This window comes from Petromyzon marinus, chromosome 27 (assembly GCF_048934315.1).
Source record: "Petromyzon marinus isolate PM22_M1 ecotype Great Lakes invasive population chromosome 27, UKy_Petmar_22M1.pri1.0, whole genome shotgun sequence".
Lineage (NCBI taxonomy): Eukaryota > Metazoa > Chordata > Hyperoartia > Petromyzontiformes > Petromyzontidae > Petromyzon > Petromyzon marinus.
In genome coordinates, this window is record NC_133693.1 from 10,714,287 (window position 1) to 10,742,258 (window position 27,972).

General features: G+C 44.4%; 1 long non-coding RNA gene across 1 annotated transcript; it reads right to left on the reverse strand.

The window, feature by feature from the left end:
• On the reverse strand, positions 1-27,972 carry LOC116946541 (uncharacterized). The gene is made up of 3 exons (XR_004403580.2): positions 26,144-27,972; positions 5,918-6,045; positions 1-5,745 (listed from the first exon to the last, which is right to left on the reverse strand). It is a non-coding gene; the product is annotated as an uncharacterized LOC116946541 (long non-coding RNA).

Here is a 27,972-nt window from a genome sequence, read left to right on the forward strand (position 1 = left end):
TTGGCAGAGACATTCCCTCGTGGCGCGCGTACAAAACAAACACGCAACGATTTAAAACATAGCGTCTCGTTGTTTCCTGTTGAACAGCGCGCAGTCAGGACGAACTCGTCGGTGCCCCACGGCCACGTCTCTTGAAACTCCATTTGCATTCTGCCCGAGAGACGCAAATGGAGCGCCTCCTCCGTTCGCCTCTTCAAAGTCCCCTTCAATCCGTTCGTTCGTTTACAGAGTTTGATTTGTTGCGGAAATGTGTGGCAAATAAACTGCCCCCACCCTCCCCCAGAGCACGCTCAACCAAAACATTGCATGTGTAACGAAATGATGAATCCATTATTTAAAAAAAACGTTATTTTTTTAAGGGGGCCATCTACTCAATGCAGTTATGTATGGCCAGTTATATATTTCTTCGTTTGTTTGTTTATTAATACAATGTTGTCGAGAATTTGGCAAACAACATGCAATGTGATTCGTGTAATTTCACCTTTTCTAGTTAATGACAAACCATTTGCCATGCGAGAGATTGCGCCAATGATAACAGACGGGTGTGATATATAGAGATGCAAGGAGCGCTAACATGCTTGAGCATAAATTAGTTTACGTATTAATGAGGCAGCTAGATCTTCACTGTCAGCAGCGTCGTTAACACTACCGAATAAGGACCAATACTGACACAACAGCATGCCGTCCTGTTAAGTTACAAACCCTCATCTCGTTCCAGTAAATCATACTAACAGAAAAATACCGGGTGATCTCTGTACAGATACCCCGCTGGTTTCTAAAGACCCGAGAGCTTTCTTCTGAACAGGTGACCGAATGTCGTGAAAGCAATGGCGGATCCGCATCTTACAGAGGAGACTTAAGACATGGGATACAAGTGTTAACTTAAAGCTTTCATGACTGCAGGAATTCATATTATTGGGTCTTTCGGTAAAGTCACGTAGATAGGTTGAAAGAAAATAACAAAATAACAAAAAACTACGACGTTTCGATCGCAACACAAGCGATCATCATCAGGAGAAAAAAGAGCGGGAAAGCTGCTGAAGCAAGCTGTTTTAAAAGTTTGAAATGGGCGTAGCCCAAGGGTCATAAACGAAGTGGGCGGGGCTAGTTATGTTAAAGTGAGAAATTTGCATGTGAATGTAAGATCAGAGAGCTACCTCCACTACGACGAAGGGGCGGAGGTGGCCATTGTATTGTGAGAGATTAGCATGTCAATGTAAGATCGCAGAGCCACCGCCACATCGAGGATACGAGCGACGGTGGCTGGTGTTAGTGTGAGACATTTAACCTGTTAATGTAAAACCAGAGAGTCGAAAATAACTACTAACATCGGAAGGTAGGATGGTAACATCACAGCCAGTTATGACTTAAACTGGTTAATAACGTCCTTCTAACTGAGCAATAATTTTGTTATTTTCTTTGAACCTATCTACATGACTTTACCGAAAGACCCAAGAATATGGAATATATGTATCATATTAATATAGGCAAAATACTGCAGAGGCTTCGAAATAAAATGTTTTATTCACTTTCATTGCAGTGGGGAATCTATAAAGGGAGCACACTGTATATATATCTGCAAAGGCCCACATTCCTCCATTACAATACTATTTGTGTTTATATCTCGTATATATATTAAAACAGTGGACATATCTATTTTTATAGAGGCAGTCAGTCATAGGTAGAGGAAAAAGGAAAATCTTAAGCCTGGATTTGAGCAAGGTCAGGCAGTCGACAGCATGTATGGCTGGGTAACGGGTGTTCAAATCCAGAAGGCATCCTATGTTGAACTTCTTTCGCACTGTACATAGCCAACTGTGATATTCGGAGGTGCTGGCGAAGGACAACAAGCTAAACACAAAAATGGAAAAAAATGTGCAAACTCACAGTGAATGAAGGTTGATCAGGGGCCTTGACAGAAGCCTTGGCTGCTGGAGTAAGGAGCACACCGAGAGGAGTAAGAGTGAACAGGGGATGGGAGGCAGGGCCAAGTCAAGCGAGGATGTTGAAGACAATATGATTGTAAACTTGATCTGGGATTGGATTGGGAGCAGGTGTAGGGGTTGGAATATTGGTATGACGCCATCTTATGTATACGTGCAGGGGGAACATCTGGAATCCGAAGGTGAGGGATGTTGGAAAGCCACAGAAGATAGAGTCAGCTGGGGTAGGGAAATGGCAGATGCGGAAGATGTCGTGCTGATGGAAGTACGAACTCCTGCAGAGTTGAGATATGCGGGTCAGGTTAGCCCACGTGTGTGCTCCCTTCGTGTAAATGCCATTTCACCGCGAGCTTCGTTCATCGGTTAGAGGCCCTTCTTCCAAGTTGCATTATATCTCGTCTCTTTCATGAATGTGAAAGGGAGTCCACACGTGTCGTCGTTGGTAAGGGAGCTTCATGGTTCCAACAACGCATACGCTACACTCATAGGGAGCCCTTCCTACCAACTACCCCATGCTCACATCGTGTTCCATTCTGTATATTCCTCTCCTGTTCCTTCTCGAAGATTCTCGAACGTCCACCCCCTTTTCTTCCTCCTCACCAATCCTGTCTCTCGCTCCCTCTCCAACCTTAAACGATTTGTTTATTTACCAATAGCTCCATTTTTCAGAAGCGAACTGGCCACAAACGATAGCTCATCGAAGTGGCTGATCTTGTGGAAATTTATCGCATGATTCTAAATGTGGAGGGAAAACTCATAGGACACGAAGAAAAATCCACCTGACGACGGAGAGAGAGACATGCAAACTCTAAATATACAGCAGGCGTCAGGGTCGGGATTGAACCCACGACCTCCGGTAGACCATCTCACCACCATGGCGCCCGTAACCGTGCCCTTCCTCCTTATCAATTTTCCCTGCTCTCTTCCCTTCCTGATTCCCTCAAACCAATCAGTGCTTCCTCTGTCAGCTGTGCCATGACGTTGCATCGTTATTTATGTATTCAAGGGCCTTTAGCGACCCTTACTAATGTGCCGTTTTTCAATTATACGATTCGCATTGGGGCAAAACACCAATAAATTAACATTATTATAATACAAAGGATACGGTATTAATCGTGAATGTGATGACTTGGACTACGTTTTGCCGTTCAATAAATGGTCCTTTTATATTGTTTGCAGCTTAAGTATGCTCTTTGATTGATTTCATTAATTTAGAATGTTTACGGCAAAGATAAGCTTAATGTACTTGAGATACAATCAGCTAATTTGCAAGGTCTTTGGAGCATTAGAGATTTAAAAAAAAATATCTAGCCATGCATTTAACACTAATACCATGGCAGGCAGGTGGCCTGCCACTTTTGAAATAATGCATTTTCATCATCATCATCATCACGATCCATGGGCAGATAGCCCGTAGGTGTCCACTGCACATTTCGTTATTTCTTTCCACTTTTCTCTGTCTTGTGCCACTTTGCACAAGTAGCGCCTCATCCTTCTGGCACCAATCTCTTGATGTCGTCATCGTCAAGCCACTCTCTGTGAGGTCTTCCTCTCTTTCCGGTTCCTTCCATTTTTCCGAACACCATGCTTTACATTTTTCTGTTTTTGTCCATCCTGCACGTGTCCAAATAGTGTCAGTTTCCTTCTCATCAGCCCATCTTCGATGTGCAACTGTTTTCTTACTTCTACGTTGCTCCCTCTTTGGGTCCAGCTTAGATGCAGCATCCTTCTGTAGTAATACAGTTCAAGTGCAATATCTGATCTCTGTCAGTCTTTTTCAATGACCAAGTCTCGCAGGCATACAAAGCTGTACTGAACACCAATGTTCTTAACATGTTCAGTTTGGTCTTGTAGCTGATTCGCTCGCTTCCTCATATGTTTTTGAATCCTGCCATTACTCTTTTTGCGTTTGCGATCCTCGCATTTCTGTCTTTCGTGCAGTCACTGCCCCATCTCAGGAGACTTTCCAAGTATAAAATTGCAAGTATTTTACTCTGGGTCATTAGGAGAGGGTGCCCACGAGAACAAACAATGCCCCTGAGCTAGGACAGTCTCACTGAGACTTGAGACACGGTTTTTCAGGCGCTACTTGTGGTACTTGGATGGGAAAACTGCCTGAGAACATCATTTTTTGGCTAATTTCGTTAAAGAGCTTTCAATACGTGGGAGAAAATCAAAGTGCTGTACTTAAAAATGCAAACACAGGGGATAACACCCAAAAGTCCTCACAGATAGATTCAGTAATCCATCGCCCTACTGCTATCTCCTGTGCACCATTTAGCCCTCGCCTTCAATGCCTGGCGTTAGCAGATGTTCTCGCACCTTAACGCGCACACCACGACGTCATTTATTCTCGGATTGCCCGAGACAACGGTCGAGGAATACAATTTGTCAACTATTGGCCCACCGGCGATTGAACCTAGCTCCTCCTTTCGGGAACATGAGTCCAGTCATCCGGTGCCGCTTGCCACCGCGTCGCGACCGCACCGGCGCTGCTGTGCAGTTGCTATTCTGGGACGGGCCAGTTGGTGCCGTGCAGTCTCAAGGTGTCCGGTGCGTCATTCACAGACCTCCCGCACCCACCACCACCTACTTCTCCCGAGTCGTGCCTCAACAGCAGGTCACGCTTACCGGCTCGGATAGTTTTTTTTTATATTTTTGAAGAAAACCTGCTCAGGAAAACGGGATTATTTAAGTAAAAAAAACAACACGTTCATATTTTTTCTGAAGTGGGTGTAGTTATCTACACCCACTTCGTTTTTTTTATATTTTTGTATCCTATGTCGGCACTTGCTGAGCAGTCCACAGTGACGTTCCCACGAACATTAGGAAATCTGTCACCCAAGACTTGCTAAAAAAAGAATAGTATGGTGCTTCTTGCTAAAATGAACATCAGGGCAGCACTCATTTCTGCAACTGTCTGAGCCAACAGTGGACATTCTACTTTCCCACGATTGACTTTCCAATAAAGGGGTACAGTAACTTAATTTATTGACGCTGAACAGTATTATTGGATAGTCTTGACCGTTGACTTCTATTTGAAGTGCCAGCTGTCTAAATGTGAACAAGGTACTTAAACGCTAAAATTGTGCCTCGTTATTGGTCGAAACATTTCATGTTTTCAAACGTATCGTCATAGCCTCGCCTGGAACCTGTGGTGAGCCCCGGAGGACTGGAGAGATGGTGCAATTGTCTATTTTTGTAAGGTGCAAAGGTTCACCAGCTGACTGTAGCAGCTACCGTCGGATCACCCTTCTATCTGTCCCGGGAAAAGCAAATGCGAATGTGCTACAAACTCACCTATTCCGGAAATACATCCACCAGGGTGAGGGTCAGTCAAGAACTGTCTGAACCATTTCACACTCGGTCTGGAGTCCAGCAAGGATGCGTGTTGACACCATCGTTATTCTTGCCTGGCTATCGATTGGTTTCATGGGTAGAGTTGCAGTCCAATATGGACAGCCCTGCCGGCAGCGTACGATTCACGGACTTGGGACTTCATCGACGATGTCGTGCTACCCGTCAGTGACTCACCCCTCGTCCCTCCAGCCTCATATCGACCACATGGAGGCAGAGGCCTTCGGGGCTGCATCTGGTGATGGCCAAGACAAAGGTACAGAACCAGTTGGTGGGTCCAGGAGCCACCACCAAACTCCAGCACAGTGGGCAGCAAACTATGGAGGAGGTCGACACATTCATCGACCTTGGCGGTACACCTGTGCTCCTCCAGTCGATGCGACGTGGAGATCCGGTGAAAGATCCCCATGGCCTCCTCCTGCTGCTTTGCCTCTCAAAACAACATCTGGCGACAGGGAAAGAATGGGCCTTTAATCAAAGCCGTGCGTCTACAATGCTCGCATCCTGCCATTTGCGATGCTGTTGCTCAAGGACCTGGACACTGCTCCCGTTCTAAATCAAGCATCTGGGATCAGGTGGTCTGACTGTATCACAAATGTCACCGTGACATACAGTACCATGCTTTTTCTCCCCAACATCGGGGACCTCATCCGACACCACCGCCTGGGCCTGCTCGGGCGCGTAGCTCGTCTTCGACCAGACGTTCCGGATCACCATGCCCTGCGGTCGAGCCTTGAAATCGGATCTGGAACAAAAGCCGACCATACGTGGGCTCACCACCTGGGGGGATGCCCACGCTCAGCCTGGTGCTGCTCATGGATCATCGTCGCGCTCGATGACGCGGACCCGTCCCTATCCACGAGGCCTGGCTAGGAATGATGGACCACGACACCTGGACAAACATTCGGAATAGCCCATTGATGGCTTAGTGACTACTACTACTACTATCAAAGCCCTTTTCTATCCACTGCTGAATTAAGACCTTTCCAATGCCATCAGAAATGTATTTAATTGTGACGTATGTATGTTGAACTTCTTTCACACCACACGTAGCCACTCGTGCTAATCGGAGGTGCGGTGATGTAAAGTGGTTTCGGTGATAATGTTCAAGTTAACCATGAGTCATCGCCGACATCATAATTCCATTTGTAATATAGCTCTGAGGTCAGCATGCAGTAAAAAAAAAACTTGACTGTGATGTTTATGCACAATTTTAACAAGTGCCGTTTTGGGGTCCAGTCATGAGCCCACTTAATGAATGCTGCGCCCAACCAAACGCCACTGAGGTGGCCGGGTGACTCACGGAGCTAATGGCCCGTGTCAGAGAACCGAGTCAGCAGCCCTGAGACCCACGGGTTCAAACGCTGTGCTCTCTCTTTCAGATTTACACCAGGTACTCAAGTATAGCAAGTTTACGGTCTTAGTCGAGTCACCGATGACTGCAACGAATACAAATCTCGTGCAGAAAAATGTGGTTTTCCCACTTAGGTGATATGACCTCGGTGCAGCTTTGAAAATTATGTATTTTTTTCTTTCGTAAAAGCAAGAGCACCCAAATTGTCTATTCTTGCGAATGATGTCCGTGGTTTTTCAGCGTGCACCGTGGGACAGATGGTGCACTTTGGTAAATGCTCGAGAGTTTTACCTGCCAGTGGGATTCACACTGTCACAGCCACGCAAAATGGCGTTGGTAGCCAACCCGATAGCTGCTTGACTTTTTTTTTACACAAGTCACATTCTATCCGTGTCTTCTATAGCTATCACAAAATGTCCTGCACGGCTGTCATGTTGAAAAAAAAGTGAATAAACGTTAAATCTTGATTTGAAGCTTTCGTGACTGCAGGAATTCATATTCTTTGGGTCTTTCGGTAAAGTCACATAGATGGGTTCATTAGAAAATAACAAGATGCCCGTGTTATGTTATTTTCTTTCAACCTATCTACGTGACTTTACCGAAAGACCCAAAGAATATAAATACAGGTTGCTGCGCTATAACTCAATGCAATATCAAAGAACATTATTTTCCACGTTATGGACCCTTTACCTTTGTCTCTGGCATAAAGCCTGCATTGAAAACAGCACTTGAACATCGACTGCTGGGGAGATGGTGACGATACGGAGGTATTTCCCAATGTGTGATCACAGTGGACTTCCTCATTTAAAATGCCACCTCCTTTGGGACGAGCAATAGCGAGGCCACACGGGTGCTATGGTGGCGAGATGTTAACTACCTCGCGTGGTATGCAGGAGGTCGTGGATTCGATCCCGACCCTGACGCCTGCTGTATATTTGGAGTGTGGGTGTCTTTCTCGCTCCCCGTGGTCACGTCAATTTTTGTCCGGGTCCTCCGATTTTCCCCTCCACATTTAAAATCATGCACTTAGAGTATTTGGCTGCTATAAATTTCCGCATGATAAGACATTTCGTTGAGCTATCATTTGTGGCCAGGTCGCTTCTGAAAAAGAGCTATTTCGCTCAGTTGGCCTTACCTGGTAAAATAAATATATATATACTGTATAGTTTAAGAGTATCTCTCATCCCTCAGGATCATACAATCCAACAAATTATTCATCCCTTCTGACATGAATAAATGTGTTTCTACAAAAGTGGTAGCTTGTCCTACATAACCAACTAATGGAAACGTATGTCGCATCATGCCCTGCTGCTCAGTTTGGATTTTGTTCCGGCTGCAATTGAATGTTAATCCATTAAATGGAAATTCGTTTTTTGTGGTTCTTTAGAGTCAAACAAAAATAATCAGAGTCGACCATCATATTTGGATTCGAGAGTCAGGATTGGCAGCTGGCAGTTTTGAAATTCATAACACACTGAACTTTGGACAATTATAGCAGCACGCTGAGTCGTGACTTATCCTTTCAAATATGGTAACGTTGTCTCTATAACATCGCCCTTGCAAGAGTGTCCTTTGGTGTGCCCCGCGAACACAATTGCTGTGTTGCAAGACACGCAAATGTAACATAAAGTGAACATGCCACGAGTGGAATTGCATTATTTGTGCCGTTTCCACATTTCGTCGTTTGCATGAGTTGCATTGAGAGCAGATGCACAGCATGTCTTCCACTTCATTGCCATGGAGTGGGGCAGTTAAGCCCCACTCCATGGCAATGCAGCATAAACCAGTAGCACAGCGGTGCCAGCCCCACGGGAGTTTTATTTTCTCCTGCAGTGCCAACAAACTCGAAGTTACTTAGTATGACACAATGTCCAATAGTCCACCTTCTAGGGTATTAGTCAACCATAGACAATTCATCTGAGCAACGCATGATGCTCTCTCCAGCTGTAGAATACAACGGTTGCTTGACATTCTCCGAGTACTTGATTCTTTCACGTATTCATCTAAAGGTCGTATCACTACACTGCCCGGTTACTTCCCTTGCATGGCTATGAAGAGTAAATATGTTTCGATGATTTTTTAGAAATTATATCGCTACTCCATTTATATCAGTGCACCAGTCTGCCCATGCTGTCATGGTGAACATATTAATTGGCTTGTATGCACATTAAACGTTGCATTACTTGCAAGCAAGGTCTGCTGTGTAAACTGGATATCGTATGTCAACGAGTTCTCAATTTCCCTTACCTATCGTCATCATCACAAGTAAAGTTCCATAGATAAATGTGAGCGAGTTGTCGTCAACATCATCATCAAGCATGGACAATCCACTGCTGGATGAAGGCCTCCGAAAGCCATCACAATCTGTCACAATTACAGTGGAGCCCACCTTCCGGTATTTTGCCCAACCGTAGACGATTTTTGTCTTCAAGTCTGCAATATTTAGTTGTAGAATACAACATTGAAATGCCTTGTCCTGATAATGACTATTCATCAATGGTGCAATGTCTGGTTGGTCTTGCCTATTCACTTGGCACTGGTCGCTGTGGCCCAGTTTTCCGAAGCAAATTTTCGTGCGAGTGTTCAGAGAGGGACAGGTTTTTTGCGTGCAAACATTGTCCAAAAAAATTGTAATTTCGGAGCACACAACAGCTTTGGCACCAGGAGGGGGGTTTGAGAGCATCGTGAGGTTCAGATTATCCTGCATCGTGACTTGTCGCCGTGTCCCCTCACTTTGTCATCAACAAGTGATTTAGAAAAACAGCTTGAGGTCTGCGTGGCTTGGGAATTCTCATGCGCAGAGTTTTTAACGAAGAGCTAAGAGTGTGTAGTCAATAGGTATTTTTTATCGATAATATTCGATTATTTATATTCATTTTTTTAAAGAATTTCACCCATTAAAAATGTTTGCATGCAAGTTCTTGCAACTTTTTACTTATGTCCTTAGGTGATGAAGATATAAACCGAAGTTACAAATACACTGTATATACCTTTATAACGCGGAGCAAAAATCTTTTAAGAATTAAGGTAGAGTGTATCTTGCTGCGGGTTTTCAAGGCACAATTGATTCCAAAGTAAGTGACTAGATGACTAAATTTTACTTTTGATTGTATTGTACAATGTCGGGTGGCAAGGTCCCATGCACGGAGGGCATCATCATCCATGGATGTTGAGACAGAGGGGATCTGGGAGACAGCTGCCCACGCAACTTCTTGACACTTGGGGTTGCGGTCTATCGTGTGATGATCCCCATGGCAACTCGACCTGGGCTGCAATGGCTATTTTCTACAAAAACAAAACAAAAATAATTCCATCTTTGGATAAAATCTGATTTTATCATTGTATAGATGGAAGTGTTTTAAAAATGTTTTGTTTACATATTTGAGTTATTATATTTGCTCTTACACTCGTTTCTAACACTCAACTGTTCAGTACAAGATTATTCTTAAAATTCACAAAAATTGGGATGTTCCAATAAAATAATCAATGATGAATGACGGCTGCGTTGTTAATGGTGGAGAGAAGAGTGATGCCCAGGGTTCAGTGCCTTTGAAGCTGAACGTGAGAAAAACATCATCATTAATACCGACACAACAATCGTGAGTTATAAAACCATTAATAATAGGCATCATAGCCAATTTGGAATCACAAATTAATTTCTAAATTGAGAAGCGGGTGAAGGCCCATTGAGACCTTAAATGTTTGCATAAAACACCTCTCTGAAAGCACTGAAACTGAAAACATCAGGGATACAAGAAGTATACAGCCATGAACACAAATTAAATTGTACAAATGTTGCTTTGGAAAGCATTCACACAGTTATATATTCAGCATTAGCATTGCATCATTGGTTATAATATCATTGTTCATTTGAACAGTGTTATCAATAGCATAACAATGGTTTTCATCTCATTGAAAAACAGACAATTGCAAATGTTTCTGTAGGCCATGCTCTCCAATGTACATTAATGGCTCAGCTGACAATATTGTCTAGCCCTTTGACAGTCAACCGCTGGACGTAGACCTCCACACACCGTGTCAGTCATAAAGGTTTTGATTCCCCATACTTCTCCGTTCTGGCCAGTTAAGTGTGGTGATGGGGAGGAGGGGATACAAGAGCAGTTCAAATGTCACTCGTGATCTGTGTTGTTAACCCGTGGCTAGAAATTTAACTCATCTTGTAGGGCTCATAAGACAATGCCGCTAATCATTATGCCAATGGTCCACCCTGTCTAAAATCAATCATGACGTGCCTGGACAAAGTGTCTCATTTGATACAATGTTACGCCTGGAGATATTCTTCATCATAATGCGAAATGGTGTTTCATTGTAAATTTATAACACTTAAAAAAATGTTTCCAATTCTGAAGACTTTTATCTCCCAATAGTTATGTAGCTGACAGAACATTGTGTCCAATTTGTTCCGGTTTTATATAAAAAAAATAATCCATTGTACATGCTCATATCTAAAAAAAAATGCTCGTGTATCGTAGCCAAATCTTTCCATCTTTTGTCGTGTGAAATGACATCATGGTTTATATTTTTTCCTTGTTTGTCGGCATAAGCGGCGAATCACGTGTGTTCGCGCCAGATAGTGTTCAGGGATTTCAGACTGAGGATTAAAATGTGCTGCAAGGACAATCAACAACTATTTTTGTCCTCCTTGATTAATTTCCTCCAGGGCAAAATGCGGTATTAGCGAGAAAAAATTCGCCGTTAAATCAAACGCAATGTCTCAACCATGGGACCGACACCCACTGATAATTTTCTGTCTCCACAGATGCAAATAGTATTTTTTTATTATAATTATTCTGAATTATAGTGATTACTGCCAATTTTATAGCATTACCCCTACAGAACTGACTTCCTGTGCGTATGTACAAATGCCCTCTATGTATTGTGTTCAGAGGTATACAGTGTGCTCACATTGTATACCTCTGAATAAAGATTATAATTCTGACATTGTTTCATATCCTACATAAATATGCTTTAAGTGTGACGTTATTGGGTTGGGCCATTATTCGCCGCTTGCTGCAAAGCTTCACGATTCGAATCCAGCTGCTGTCACGATCCTCCTCCTCCCTCCGACTACGTGCCATGTGATTCACAGTGGGCGTGAAATATCCCATTACGTCATTCGCAACGGGTAGGAGGCCAATGTGTGCCGGCTTCATGGTCCAAATTTGGGAAATTCGAAAATTAGAACCTATCCTGGCCCTCGCAAAAGATTTCATCGGCCCAAAATGAGCACCCGGTGGAGTGTTTGAACATCAGCACTAGGGAGACGAAGGTGCAGTGTGTGAACATCAGCACTAGGGAGTCGAAGGTGCAGTGTGTGAACATCAGCACTAGGGAGACGAAGGTGCAGTGTGTGAACATCAGCACTAGGGAGTCGAAGGTGCAGTGTGTGAACATCAGCACTAGGGAGTCGAAGGTGCAGTGTGTGAACATCAGCACTAGGGAGTCGAAGGTGCAGTGTGTGAACATCAGCACTAGGGAGTCGAAGGCATCTTAATAAAGAGCTTGTCAAAAGCAGTTACCCCCACAGTGTTTGAGGCTAAATGGGGAATATTTGTTCATTGTCCATATGTATGCCCCTTAGCAGTGCTAAGTAGGGTGCCATGGTGGCGAGATGTTAACTACTTCGCCTGGTATGCTGGAGGTCGTGGTCTTCCCGTGGTCACTTAGATTTTTCTCTGGGTCCTCCGGTTTCCCATCGACATTTAGAAAGATGCATTTACGGGATTTGGCTGCTATACATTTCCACATGATAAGCCACTTCGTTGAGCTGTCATTTGTGGCCTGGTCGCTTCTAAAAAAGAGCTGTGTAGCTCAGTGGGCCTTACCTGGTAAAAAAAAAAAGGTGTAAGTGTACGTACTTAAATTTAAGTCCCTCTTTGCCTTACGTGCGGTGCAGTATTCAACTTAATTGAACGTTAAATATAAAGTATCATCATCATCATCATCCCTTCGGGTAAAATAACTCCATAAGTCTGGAGACGAGCACAGATCAAAGCCACCCTAGAACAAGAAAACCCGACTGATGATCCAAAGGACCACTGCCACATGGATGTCGCCCCGTCCCATACAAAACACAACCTGCAGCACCAGACCCTGCTAGCCAGGGTAACACCTTCAGTTGAACACGCGACCAATATCATCCATAATAGGTTTGGGGTTAGATCGCATAAATATATAAATGTGTCGTTAATACCTGCCACCACCCGACACAGACAACTAGCGCAGAAGTGTGGTTACGATATCTACGGCTCTATATAAGGAATTAAACGGGTGGACTTCTCCACAAATCTGTCTGTCGCCTGATGAAGCTAGTTGTAATTACTGGCGAAACGTCGTACTCAGATTATAAATGTTGTGGCTTGGCTCTCCAACACACCGGTGTGCTGTACTAGTGACGAATTGGCCACGTTCTGTTTACGTGACAACCCTTACTAGTTGGCTGTGTTGGGTGGTGGCGGGTTTTATCTAACCCAGAAGAAAAAACACCTCTATTAACCTTACCTGGAGACAGCAGTCCCGCCGGAACAGGCGGGCTTCAGGCCAGGATGTAGCTGCTGTGACCAAGGGCCTGCACTTACCACTATCACACAATTGACGCAGGCCTCCTGTGTAAACCTACGAACAGCCACAGCATTCATAGAGCCGCTCCTCTGCCCGCGACGCAGTCTAGGTGCAGGAGGTTCCCGATCGAAGCCCTCCAACCTGCCCCAATTGCAATCGGACACCGAGCATTTTTAAGGCCATGCTCGCTCACTGCATCCATCGTGGTGATCAAGTGAACAGAGTATGGACTTTAAGTAATTACTATTTAAAGAAATAAACAATTTCAAAAAGGTTCTGCGAGGTGTATTGCTGTGCAACACTGAATCTGCAAGCAAGGTTTCATTTTAACCTCCCTGCAGAACTGTGAAATATTTTAAGGCCACAGATCATTAGGCAGAATGAGCATGTAGCAGCATCATTCCATGCAAGTGACCCGCATGGCCATTGCTAGGCCTAAAAGCAAAGGTGAATGTCTCATCCGTAAGGTTTTTTTGGGGGGTTAGATCTCGTAAATATAAATCTGTCGTGAAACCTGCCACCACCCGACACAGCCAATTGCCTGGTGGTGGTGGGTTTAACGATGCATTTATATTTACGTGATCTGACCCACAAACCTCTATTATGGATATTATTGGTGGCGAAAGCCTACATACATTTTTTTAGCCGTGCAAATAATGAAAAGGCTTCATGGCCGTGTCGAAAATATTGCAATAGTTGTTTCTGTGTGCATTGAGACTATTTTCCAAAATTTGAATTCAAAGCTTTAGAAATGGAGATGACAGGTCATGTCTGGGACCTGTGTAAATTGTTGCTCATTACATTTGACCACTGCACTCATTTCTATTTAGGGGAAAAGTGCAGATGTGTCCCTGCGATCCAACCCATATCATGAAATACAGTAGCGAGGTCATTTTGCAACTTACCTTAATACGTTAAATGTTCTGGAAAGCACGCTTTATGATTTCTGACTGGAAACATTTTCCAAAGAGACCAGCACACTGGTTTGAAAGCCACTTTTCAGGGGTAAAATAATACATATATTGTATTGAGATGCGTAGTGACTTTATAAATTGACAAGGAAGGCTCGGGTATGATTGGGATTGCAGGATTGAATCACTTTAAATTTGTCATGCGTGTCCAGAGTGGTACCATACAATTAATTTGATCTTCAACTCAATTGTGTACAATAATGGTTCGAACAGGCCATTTTTTTTTAAAAAACACTACATCAACGCAAGTGGAAACAGGGGAGAAATTTCAAACTTATGTATATTTGTTTTTCTTGAAACGTTTGTGTTTGTGAAATGGAAAAAGGATGAATAACGCTCCAACTGAAAATGAATTTTGAGAAGACATTCCGGTATTCGCCCCAACAAACTGTCAGCAAGTCCTTTATCAGTCCAGGGTTCCCAGTCACATTCGCTTCACTTCCTTAACCAAAGCCCACGGCTGCCTCCAGCTGCCCACTGACGTCTCTCACCAGCCCCCTCCGCAGAAACAACAGAAAACGATTTTGGCAACGTTGGCATCGGTCGTCCCACTCAGCGCCAATTCCTCCTCCTGTACCACAACAGCACAAATCCCCTCAAGTCTCCTCTTGCTGTTCATCAGAAGCTTAGTTTTTTTATTAGAAATGGTTTTTGTTTGTTTGTTACCATCTCCTTGACCGTAGGTTGTGGAGACCTGTGGGCTGTGTCAATTAAAATGTAGATGGATGAGGAGAAAATACTTTTCAAGAATTCTATAAAAAAACAGTTAAATTGAATTTTTACTTCAGATCATCCGGCAGTTCCAGTCATGGAGCAGTTGATGATGAATGTGCAAATATTTTTTAGGGGTGGAGTTTATACTGTTTGTAAATGAAACACATTCGACTGTGAACCATAGATTAATGAAGGAGATTCTGAAGGTTCGATAGACATGAACTCTTAAAATCTTTTAGCAATTAACATTCTGTTCAGGCGTTATTCCTCTTTAGTTAATATATTTTTAATCGTTACGTTGACATATTCAAAGACACATTGTAGCTGGAACTCAAACACTGCACGCCAAGGCTGAGGCTATGGAGTCAACATTGGGGGGGACCAAATCTTCCAGGGGGTCTGGGGGTCCCTCCCTAGAAAAAAAAAATCTAAATTTGAAATCTAATTTCCTGCCTAAAATATATTAAAAAATTCACTAACACAAAGGATGGACTTTTTATTTTTACAATAATGTCTAATAGTGTATATTGTATTACATTGCTCAGTTTTGTATTTTCTTGTTTCATTGCATGTAATGGCAGAGATTAGGGATTAATAAAGTACAACCATGACCACAATCATATAAACAGAAATCTATTTTATAGCAAAATATATTTGGGGGGAACATTTTGAGCATATTTGAATATTGGGGGGGGATGTGTCCCCATTATTCAAATATGTGTCCCCCCCAATATATATTACAATTACGGCCTTGCTGCACGCTGCCACTGCTCTTCACTGACATTATATGGAAGGATTTTAAAGTATAGAATAATATGTTTATTTAATGTCTGGGATAATGAAAGACGTCTCTGTTCCTGTGTTCGTACCGCAGGCTGAAGGCTGATCTCGTGAAACGAATCTTTGGACGAGAAATAGTTTCCCGGTTCTCTCAACTCGCATTTGTTTTTTTTCACTTCTCCAGAGTGAGGGAATTTTTCCCACAAGATATTGCGAAGGCTCCGCTGTCGGAGTGGATGGAACACAATGCATTTGTGCTTATTCTATTTCCGTCTCACAGCATCTGTAATATACCCCAAGCAGTCTTTGCACACCCACTCTTTTCACATGCCCTTACCACGGCAATGCAACTGCTAATTTCTAAATCATTTCTAAATCACACTGTGTTCATTTCATGCCAAGCTATTCCCTACAGCCACAGATTTTCCCATTCACCCGAGCACATGTGTCACATGGACAGACTTTCCGCAGAATGTTATTGCAGCTCCAACAGCAGCTCACAATTACCCAACAGTCAAAATGGTTGAAACGGATCTTGTTAATTTTGTCCAGTATTGAAAATTAACAGTTACTTTTATAGGATCTAGGGTCACATCAAAAAAGTTTTGTTTAGAATGTTTTAAACTATTTGTTTCCTTAATGTTTTACTCTACAGGTACCCAGGCATATTATTATATTTTACTCCCTCGAGTAAGCCAAATGTTAACACCTCCTTGTCGAGCGAGCTGAAGAAGACATCACATAACTGCTTCAAAAAATCGTGCACCGATCTTTCTTCGCACAAACAGTCGACTGCATCCTTTTCATATGCACAGACAAACACATGGTTCCGTGTTGATTTGCTGAATAAGCCCCCACAGATAGTGGCCACCAACATATCAAAGTGGTGTGTCACTGATATAGCGAGCGTGGGGATGCAGTATCATTCTGCCTGCAGGCCGTGAGACTGTGGTGAAAATTCCACCTTCTTATGGTGGAGGTGTCATGCATCTCTAAGACAACAATCCGTTTCCAACAACGTGGTATTTTCGACTGTGTAATTTTCTCCCAACCTGGATTTGAATTAATACATTTATGATTTGCAATCATTGCGCTATAAACACTGCACCAGGCAACTAAAGTTAACCAAATTATGTGTAAAATCAAGCTTTGGCTTTTTTTTTTAGCAGTGAGCCATAGGCTTTAACGCAGGACTTGCTTGGCACCGGCTCCATACGCTACACGTGTCACTGAGCATCATCCCATGAACTTGTTCCACAACATGCGTGTGAAGCTCTGCCATCGCCATTGTTTTAAATCTAGTTTGAAAACTAATTTCTTTAGGACTGCTCTTTTGTACGTTTAGTTTGTCGTCCTTCCCGCTACGCCTCTGATTTAGCACGGTTGGCTACGCACGGTGCGAAAGAAGTTCAACATGCATACATACTGCCCATAGACTAGCACTACCCCATTGGCTAACACTGCCCATAGACTCAACACTGCACCTCCGAATAGCACGGTTGGCTACGTACGGTGCGAAAGAAGTTGAACATACATACAAGGCGTAACAGAAATCTGGAGCACTACATTCCATGCCTCGTTACGGTATTAGTGGCGGCACGTCGATTCTCTAAGCCAGTGGCTCTTCATCAGCTGGGGTGTATTTTGCCCTTTCTGGGCGTGCGGTACACGGCCGTATATATTTTTTTAGAACGTAAATTATCGAAAGACAAATTAAGCACGGGCGCGTAAGTACAACTACTTTGTTTCATCGAGCCCTCTGTGTTTTTATTAACATTATATATTTTTAATGATTGAGAACCAAGGCAAGCCTGCAGTGAAGGTTAAAAACCACTGCTCTAAGCGAATGACGCGTCCACCGATTTGGCTGTTGCTGTGTGTAGGTTCTACTGCATTTGGCTCCGTTGATACCCCGAGTCACGCTCTATACGATACGATTCATTTCCGAGCAGCATCTAAACGCTGCTGCATCTGAAGACGCCCTACTCGGCTTAATGGGTGGTCACTCCTTGCCTTCTGCTGCTCTTAAGTCTGTCTGGACGTGCCCCCCCTCCGCCCCGGCCAACTGTCATCCCGTTCAAGAAGAGCTCAATGACCTTCGTCTTGTGCTCCGCCTATGACTGACTGCTACACCCCCCCCACACACACCATGCAGTGTTTCTGTGGCATCTGTACTCCATTACAGCCCTCCTTCTCTCCTCCTTCTCCCAACCCTTCTTTTCACATCCACTGCACGTGGCCCCCACTCCCTGCACTCTACATCATCGAGAGGACGCGGCGTTGTATTTAGATGCGTTATCAATCAAAATTGTGCCCTATATATGTGTGTGTGCGTGTGTGCAGTGTGTGTGCGTGTGTGCAGTGTGTGTGTGGGTTATTAGTGTGTGTGACTGCACGCATTTTGCCGTGTGTGTGTTGATGAATGTCCGTTCGTCTGCATCTGTGCACGTGAATGGAGTAAATACACCGGCTTGTGTATACGTGTGTGTGTGTGTGTTATGCGTGCGCGCGTTTATAATGTACACATTTCTTGGAGCCTAGGCTGAATACATTTTGTTATTACATGGACCATCGGTGAATCTAATTGAGTACGGCTGCAATAAACATTCACTCTTTTGTGTTATATTCCGCAGTACTTCTGTGAGAATGCAATTTAAACGAGCGCCGTGCTTTCTGATCCTTCCCTTGAAAGACTCCCAAGGAACACGAATGCTGAAATGTGTGTTGGGTCTTTTAATTATTCCAACATTTTGGCATGTTTTTCCTAATGTTTTTAGTTTTTGCGCCGTACTGTAGGCTCCGCTCCGCAGCGTTTCAACCGAAGAGTCTGTGTTATTCGACTCTAAATGCCCTGTCTGAGCTCATTGTCACTTCTTTAGCATTTCCACGTTTTGTGTGTGTGTGTGGCTCCTCTCTCTGCCTCATCACCGGCTCCATCTGCCACGCTCCCTGTCCGTGACCTGTCAATCAGACGCGGCCACTGAAGCCCCCCTCCATCTTCCCCGCTGCAGAGACAAAGATCCCCCCTGTTCGAGTGGGAGCTCCGCAAAGCGAGCTTCTCTGCATGGCGAGCACAGCAAATGAATCCGCACGGTTGGCTACGCACGGTGCGAAGGAAGTTCAAGACACGTGACACACACACACACACAAAGGTCGTCGTGTGACCAGCACCATGCCTGTTGCCCTATCGAACCCAGTGATGATGTTCGGACACTTCTGTATTTCAGGCTGAGTCAACCGAGGGGAGGCACAGGACAGGCTCAGACGACTCGCGCCACTGATACTCTCCACGGCTGTAAATCGAACTCAGGCTCGTCAGCGTCGTTGGGTTATCGGCGTGCTAACCCTTGTAATGTCACGACACCTCCCCTCCCCTTTCAATCCACAACGGCTCACCGCTTCGCACAACCGCCACGGGCAGACAGCCTTGGGGAATCGATCTCGCGAGCAGGCAAGGCAGAGAGAGGGAGAGGCGCTGGAGAGAGAAGTGGTGGGTGGGTGGGTGGGAACCGTACACCCAAAGACAGCTTATTGGCCAGCACAGAAATAGCACCATATCTCTCTGCTTTTATCAAGGTAACCCAAGGGCCATGGCTGACGTCACATATTTGGGTTTACAGACCCAGACATACTCCCCACCCCCATGCACTACTCCCTCCTGTAACCCCCAGCCTGTACCCCCACCCCTCTCCCTCCGTCTGCCCTCCCTGTCTCTCCCAGTCCCCCTACCAGATCCTGCACCCACCTCACACTCGTGCTCGGTGCTTACCCATCCCCCACAACTTTCCTCATTATGTGGTCATTACATATCTCTGCGTCTGCATTGTAATCCCCAGAGCAAACATCGGCGGCTGATTTACAATACAGTAATACCACGAGGGGAAAATGTTCAACTTTTGTCCTTTACATTCAATTTGGTGTCGTGTTCTGACGGGTTTTTTAGAACGATCGGTTAGCACGGTTAAACATGAGGCGAGATGTTAACTCCCTCGTCCGGTATACAGGAGGTTGTGGGTTCAATTCCAGAACCTGACGCCTGTATATTTCGAGTCTGAATGTTCTCTCCGTGGTCGCGTGGATTTTTCCCCCTCCACTTTTATAATGAACATCACGCGTTTCGAGTATTTGGCTGCTTTGAATTTGCACGTGATGAGCCACTTCGTTGAGCCATCATATGTGGCCAGCTCGCTTCTGACAAAGAGCTATATGGTTCAGTGGGCCTTACCTGGTAAAATAAAAAAAAAATGTTTAGTGTAATCGTTTAAATAGGCTGAGTTCAGCTGTTGTTAAATATTTGCCCGTGGAAGAACCGTCGAAAGCACAGATCCAAAGCAATGGCAGCTCTTGCGTTCAGGAGACAACCGGATGGACCATGCATGCATTTACTGTAAGAGGATACAAAGCGTTAACAATAAACCATCGTTCTTTTTGGAGGGGTGAAATGCTGTTTAGCGACACGACACACATTTCGCATTGTTTCAGTTACTTTCATTAAATATTAAATCGCCCTAATCCCGCGCCTTACTATTTGGCACATTGTTGATGAAGCAGCTGGCGATGGATTAAACGCGCTCGTGTGTGTGTGTGCGCGAAGGCAAATGCGCACATAATGCGGTATTGCTCACTGTTATTGTAATACTCCTTATCGGGCCTGTAGCCATGTAGAGGCCCAGGGGGTCACTGTCTCCCTGCTAAAACCCACTGACACCCCCCCCCCCACCCCCGCTAAAAAAAAATGAAAATTATAATTGTGACAAAGTCAAAGTGCTTTCAGGATTCATTGCCTCCCTGCCTACGTACAATGCCCAACTGCCCCCATCAGCTGGCTACTCCTGCCCCATGAAGACAACATGAATGTCCTCCATCTGACCGTACAGATTCAACTGCCGAGCCGTTAGCGAGCACCTCCTTTTAAGGGTAGCGTGGCGCACACGGGGATCATGTAATGTAACGACAGTGCTGTAGTAATTTAAGAATCACTATTTATATTCCATTACGCCTATTCACTTTGCACAAGATTCATCTTTTGTCAACGTATGCAAACGTTGGTATTACACTCATGTGCCTCTCTTGCATTGAGACAATTCAGTTTAACGTACTGTGCTGTAGACTGTGTAGAGTACACACACCACGATGGTCAAAATGCGCGCTCGTTCACACAATAGGTGGCATGCATTATGAGAGATATGCTGTAAATACGCAAAGACAAGTTTTGGAGCAATACCCCCCCCCCCTCGCAAAGCATGGATGCAATGTTGATCCAAACGCGAAAGCAAAATATACGCTCGGCATGGAATGCCACTAAAATGGCCATTAGCCTCAAGTAAAGTGTAAACACTCGTTTGGACCATAAAATGTGCAGGAAAAAAAACATTCAGGGCCAGTTTAACTGTGGGTGCTGCGTACAGCCTCACCTCTACAATGCGAGTGCCACTTGTCAGCGTTTGTTTGTATTACCTAAAGGATGAGATGCTAGGTTGGATTTGTTGATTGGTAGATGAATGAATTAGTTTTTATTGTACGTTATCCATCATCATCATCTCACAAAACAGTTCTTAAACATACACACCAGACACAAACGACAACAAATATCTCACATATAGCCTAGTAGACTTGCCGAGGCAAAATTGTTGTAACTGAGCACCTATTCTTTGGGTCTTTCGGTAAAGTCAAGTAGATAACTTATCTACGTGACTTTACCGAAGGACCCAAAGAATATGAATTCCTGCAGTCACGAAAGCTTTATGTCAAGATTTAACTGAGCACATATTAAGGCATGTTTTTTTAATTTTACCAGGTAAAGCCTCCCGAGCTACATATATGGCTCGTTTTCAGAAGCGATCTGGCCACAAATGATAGCTCAACGAAGTGGCTTATCGCGTGGAAATATATAGCAGCCAAAATACTCTGAACGCATGCTGATTCTAAATGTGGACGGAAAAACCGGAGGACCTGGAGACAAATCCAAGTAACCACGGGAAGAACCATGCAAACTCCAAATATACAGCAGGCGTCAGGGTCGAATCTACGACCTCCTGTACACCCGGCGAGGTCGTTAACATCTCGCCACCCCGACACTACAGGGCATTACGCACGAAGGGAAGGTGTGGCCACCTTCCTCTCCCCTGGGCCACCCCAGGGCTCGCCCTGAGATGGCTCAGGGGCAGTTCAGATATGACCCCTCCACTGACGGTAATTGAACTCGGTTTGCTTGTGTTCAATTACTCCGAGAGGCTCGTAGCGCAGAACGCTGACCACTGCACCTCAGCCCCAGACGTTCACATGCACTCTCATGCAAACGTAACATTGTCTGGATAAACACTCTGTCCAGTGTTCTATTTATACGGAAATTTGATGTGCAGTTAATAAAGCCGAACATGTTACTTATGTACAGTAGTTTTACACACGCATCTGCATACGTATATTCTTCCGAGGCAGTCCAATCCTTGAGCAAGTGTTTAACCAGTCATTGACTTCATGGCCAGCAATAAAATGAGTAGAGTACAGCAGATTGCTGGGTGGTAAAGTGTGGGCGCGCTTCCACCTCTTCCATCTCATGGCGGGCGGGTGGGGGGGGTGGTCATGGCGGAGAAGAAGGCCAACCTCTCTCTTTAAAAAGGAGGACGCCCTGATGTCCACACGGTGTGTGTGTGTGGATAGCAGGGCGCTGTCTGACTGTGGAGCCAGCACGAGTGAGGTTACTGCCTAAGGGTTACAGATGTTGCAGAGATTATGATTTAATGCCCGAAGCTGAAGGATGAGGAAATTATTACACAAATGAGGTCACGGTTTTTTTTTTTGGTAACCCGAAGGCAAGAGACTTATCGCCCGTTGCACAAACAGATGCGGTCAATATTTGTTTCATAAGACCTTCATGAAAAGATAACGCACAGGGTGTCGTTAATTCTTGATCACGAAGTGTGTACTGGGCATTTCAATCCTAAGATTCGCCGCCATTTTGTTTTATATTGACCAAGTGGACACACGTGCACAGACAGACACGTGCACAACATAAAGCAAACGTGGGTAATATTCTTTGCTTCTTTTGGTAAAGTCACGTAGAGAGAAAACAATTTGTATTGAATTAGATGGTGGGCAAGAAAAAAACAATCAGTGCATAAATATACTGGATCCACACATTCCTGTAGAGTACAAGGTCGCATATCCGACCGTTATTTCACATATCTGATCTGGTGGAGTACTTTCGTCAAAACAAAAGAAACACTTTTTAGAATTTGAATTCATCCTCATGGACACATGCGGGAGACCCGGAGGACATTTTCAAAAATTTCAAACGCATGATCACGAGACTCTGGGTTTGGGGATTTATGTCGCCACTGAGCCCCATAAATATGCATTAAAAAAAATCACCTAATTTTCTCAGGCCAAATACAGGGGGAGGCGACATACATTGTAGACTTATCCACGATTGGCTAAAAAATCACAATACGTTTTTTTCTTTTGATTTTTGTAAACACTCAGAATGTATATGTAATAGGGGACAGCCTAATGCCATGTATGGTTATTGTAAAAAAAAACTGCTACAGTTGCTGTATCATCATATGATGTATCCCACAGACTATACGAAGTAATGTAAAACATGACGAGTAGACGTTTTGGACTTCCTATCCCAAAGGCATTTAGCACGTAAAAGCACTTACATATACACGCATGTACAACATTTACAAAAACACTCATTTTGATCGTGTGCAAGTTTGTGCTTTTGTCGATGTAATTCGTTGCCCTGTCCCTACTCTCCATTTGTGGAAAAAAAATAGCTTCATAGCTCATCATATTCCTCCTTCAATCTAAATAAAGATTATGATTCTGCGCGTAAGCTGATCAATCGATCAATGGGATATTAAAATGGCTTAGTATTTTTCAGAAATGACTTTGCAAGGACGTAAGCATTCCTGTAAGGGTCCGCATGTCTCTGTGAAGCATTATTGCTGGTTGCGTGGCACCTGGGAAACGGGGTTTAAATGCCCTTGACTTTCACAGACTCCGGCTTCTTACCCTGATGGCACGTGACAAAGCAAGGTAACTGCGGCCTTGTATTTGTACGACTACATTCATTCTTCCCTATACATACAGTACAACATATATATTCAAGATCGCCCCTGGGCATAACAGATGAAAAGATTGCACGGGTAAATGCTATCCAGTCACTATAAGCCAGTGGCCTCACATGACAAGTCACGACCTCTGACACCGAAATGGAGCGGCACAAGGGTTATTTCTTCACTGGTCACGTGATGCCGTTCACTCGCCGTTATTAGTTGTGTTCGGCTTCATTTCCCAGGTGTGTTTGCGCGGTGGGTCGCTCCTGAACTTCCAACAATGCTGCCTGCTGTGGAAGATCGCCAGAATGAGCAAACGTGTTGTGAGGACCCTGTGAAATCTGGGCTGCCATTGCCTGCTTTTGTTTTTACTTAAGGAGAATCTTGACCGTGCCCCTTTTGAAGACACGCTTTGATTTTCTGTAGGCACATATTCATTCCGGTATGTATATACGTACACCGTGTATACATCTTCTGTATACACGTATTTAATTCACCACCGCTCAGTTGTCACAATTACAGCTGGAGACACCTCACCTGGGCAGGGAGTCTGTCATTCTTTGTGTCGGGTGCAGTCTATTCCTCGTTCGTGGTCGCATGGATGGTGGGATTGACGTGACGGCCCCGGGAATGCATTGCGAATACATTACAACACTTGGGGGGGGGGTGGGGGGCATAATTAGTAAAATAAATAAGGAATCCAAGCACAGTTTCAAACGGTAATAGATACTAACAAGTTTGGCTCCGTGCTTGCTTTCAATTCTTGGAAAAGAGTGCATTGGAAAAGCCGCTATAAATGTTGAGTTGGCCTGCAACTGACCCAGATTTTCACGCGAGCGCCCATTATTTTCAGGTCTGGCATCGACTGTCTTACATTATCGCACACGGGGCTTTGTAAACTCCTGGCACGTGTTTCGATTACAATGTGTACCTGGCACAGTGGCTGCCAGCAGCATTTTCATCGCGTAATTGTTTGTAAATGTATAACTGTTGTTTTAAGGAGCTGCTGATTTAATTTGCGTTCGCACAGGTACGGGTTTATGCATCGCCGTGTGCAGAATGATATTTCCATAGCTATAACCATGGGTTCCAATGTTTCCGAAGGCCAAGGGTGTCAAGAAATGCTATAGCCACAAATCCCTTGGGGAAGGCTGATAGCCTGAGGGTCTGCATCTGGAGCTGTCTCACCCCGTGGGTTATTTTTCTGAGTGGATCAGTAAATTTGTCTTCATGGTCAGAACACTGGGAATGATGCGACTTTTCTTTTTGACACGTGACAGAGAAGGCTCTTTCAAATGACTCAATTTGTTACAGTTTAACTAAACACATAGTCAGAGCAGCTGAGACCAGTGGAGACACAGTGAGAATGTAATGACATGTCACACAGTATCATTAATAAAAAAATTATATTTATTTTATATAAATATTTTAAATAAATAAAGCCCTCGTTTTGCATCATCTGAGTTGATCGACGTATGTTTGTGCAGACGTTGCTTTGTGGCTCAATGGGTTTACGTCCAAATAAATGTGCTGAGAGTACTCCGGCGATACCACATTTAAGATATTTAGGCAATTATAATTTGGTTTAACCAGAATTCAGGGTTGCGAACTCACATTCTGGTCAAGAGTCAATTTAGCCTATCAAATATTCAAGCCCCCAACACAAGAATGTGGAATTTCCATTAATTGGCCCGTGGTCACCAACAGAGATAAGCGACCACTACACCGCGCTCCTCTGAGGCGAGAGACTCTTTGACTTGTGAATGCATGGGCCCTGCACAAAATCAATGGGCTATAAAAAGGAATGCTTTTTAAAACTGCTGTTTTTAAATTGGTTACATTCTACTCCCAGAATGCCAGAATGTTCGGAGAATGCACAGGGACGGAGTGAAATGATTGCTTCTGCAGCTAAAGGTGTGGACTCAGAACACCTCGATGAAATATGCTGTTTGTCACCCAATGCCCAGGCTGTAGATGTGGGCACAGATGGATATTTACTCGTCTGGGAACGCTCACATGCAGACATGCAAACTGGACATGTGCCTGGGGTGAGCAGTTCAGTGAGTGACGTGCAATATATATTTATATCCTAGAATTTGGCCTGCATACTGCATAAGAAAAAGCAAATTACTGGAAAATTGAAATGTGCATTATAAAAGTAACCAACCACAACCAAAAGACATTCTTGGCAGGGAGGTATGCAGGGCGTCCGCAACATTACATGCTCATCTGCTCATTTGTTAGCAGCGTCATTTATATTTGCTTTGTATAAAATGCGCACTACCTTACACACTCCCACCCCCCCCCCCCTAAAATAACACAATACATACAATACTATAGTTGAATCTACAAGCGTGCAATTTACCAAACGGTTTATATTACCAGAGGCTGAGCTGAATTGAAGAGTCGTCAACGTTTCATCCGACCGAGGAACTCCTCTTGTCAGGGATATGCAGGTTAGCATTGTGAGCAAGAGCGCAGACGCAGCCTCTGCAAGGGGTTGACCGTCAAAAGTCGTCCTCCCCTTCGCTGGATGTTGCCACGGGATCTAATTTACTCCGCACTGCATGCCCATCATCCCGCATTCTGGACGGCAGCTCATTTTCCATCAATAGAAGCATATTAACACTTCATTTCCATATTAAAAAGCTGCAGCCCCGGTGAGTGTGGGGTTTTTTTTTTGTGCCATTGGTTGGGGCGGGCTTACGATGGAGAAAGAGAGAGGGGGGACGCTTAGAGAACCGGGGAGTGCGAGGAGATGCCGCGGACGAAAAGAAGCAGCGCTTGGGGAGGAGGGGGGGGGTGGTGTGGGTTTGGGAGAGGGAGCCTGCGTGAGCGAGTGGAGCATTAATCTACCATCTGCTGTGGGCTGTCACGGCCGGGGCAGTCAGGAGGAGCCACTCCGCACACTTGTCATCCATCACCGGCCAGAGTTAATGAAATGAAAGGGTACATTATGGGGCGACAATAGGGGAGAAGCGGCGGGGCTGGGGTAGCGGCGGCGGCGGCGAAGCGGACGAATGCCGGGGATGCGGGGAGGCTAAGACAGTTGCCACGGGCATAATGAGGCTTTCAGCCGCGTACCCACACGACGGGCATGAGGTCAGGCCGCCTGCCTCCTACTGATTGCCCCCAAACTGTGGCACGAAAAAAAAAACCCCGGTGAAATGTGCCAATGGTAAAGGCAGCATCGAGCCAGCCTCTCTGTCATGGCATAAACATCATTCATTATTTATAAAAAAAATTCACCACTCTCGCCTTCATGATTTTAATACGGTTATTCGTGTATATATATTTTACTTTCGATTACACACAAAACGCAGGATTTTGAAGAATTAATCTAAGGGGTATGTTGTTTTTGTTTCAGCAGAAATCATAACGAATGCCCCTCGAGTCGTTATAAGCCTTCTCCCTTGTCCGATATGGCCATCGATTTTCGGCTGATTGTCGCTCAAAATATTGTTCTGTGTTCTGTGCATCGCTCTCCTTTCTCTCTCCTCTCCCAGCCCATGCCCCCGCCACTAAAGCATCCGCTGCATCCTAGACGCGCGCCGGTACACTCGCTTCACTCCAATTCAGCTGAAGTCTGCCGACCTTACTCGAAGAAGTCAGCCTTCAACTATCAAGTGCATATTTTGCATGAAGCTCCATTTCTCCTGTCTTTCATGAAGCTGGCATACAGACCCCCCCCTCCCCGTCTACCCCTCTTGTCCCCCATCCCTTCTCTCTTTGCTGCCATCTCATCCAAGCATAACTCTCCTCTGGGGATGCCCCAGACATCTGTGCTTGTAAAGCTGCTCATTTAAATTGAGTTTCCAGCGGAAATGCGCAGCGTCTGTGCAATGAAGCTGCCTGCTTTACTTAACCCCGAATACGGTTGCAAAAAAATATATATATATACTTTTTATTCTTTACTTTAATATAAGGCGACATTTTAAGATATCTTTAACATGTAAATGTCCGTTCCGTTGAACTGAACGTATTTTTTTTTTATCCGGTCAAAGCGCACTGAGAATGGCAATGTGTGTACGAGATACAGGTTACGGCAGTTATGTCTATAGTATGACATTATTTTAATTGCGAGTGAAACTTGAAATTGTATGATTTTGTGATGATAATTGTACGCAATATTTTGTTTGTGTGTTATATATATTTATTGCCGACATATTTGTTAACGTCCGCTTTACTTGCAGGCTGTACCGTTGTCGAAT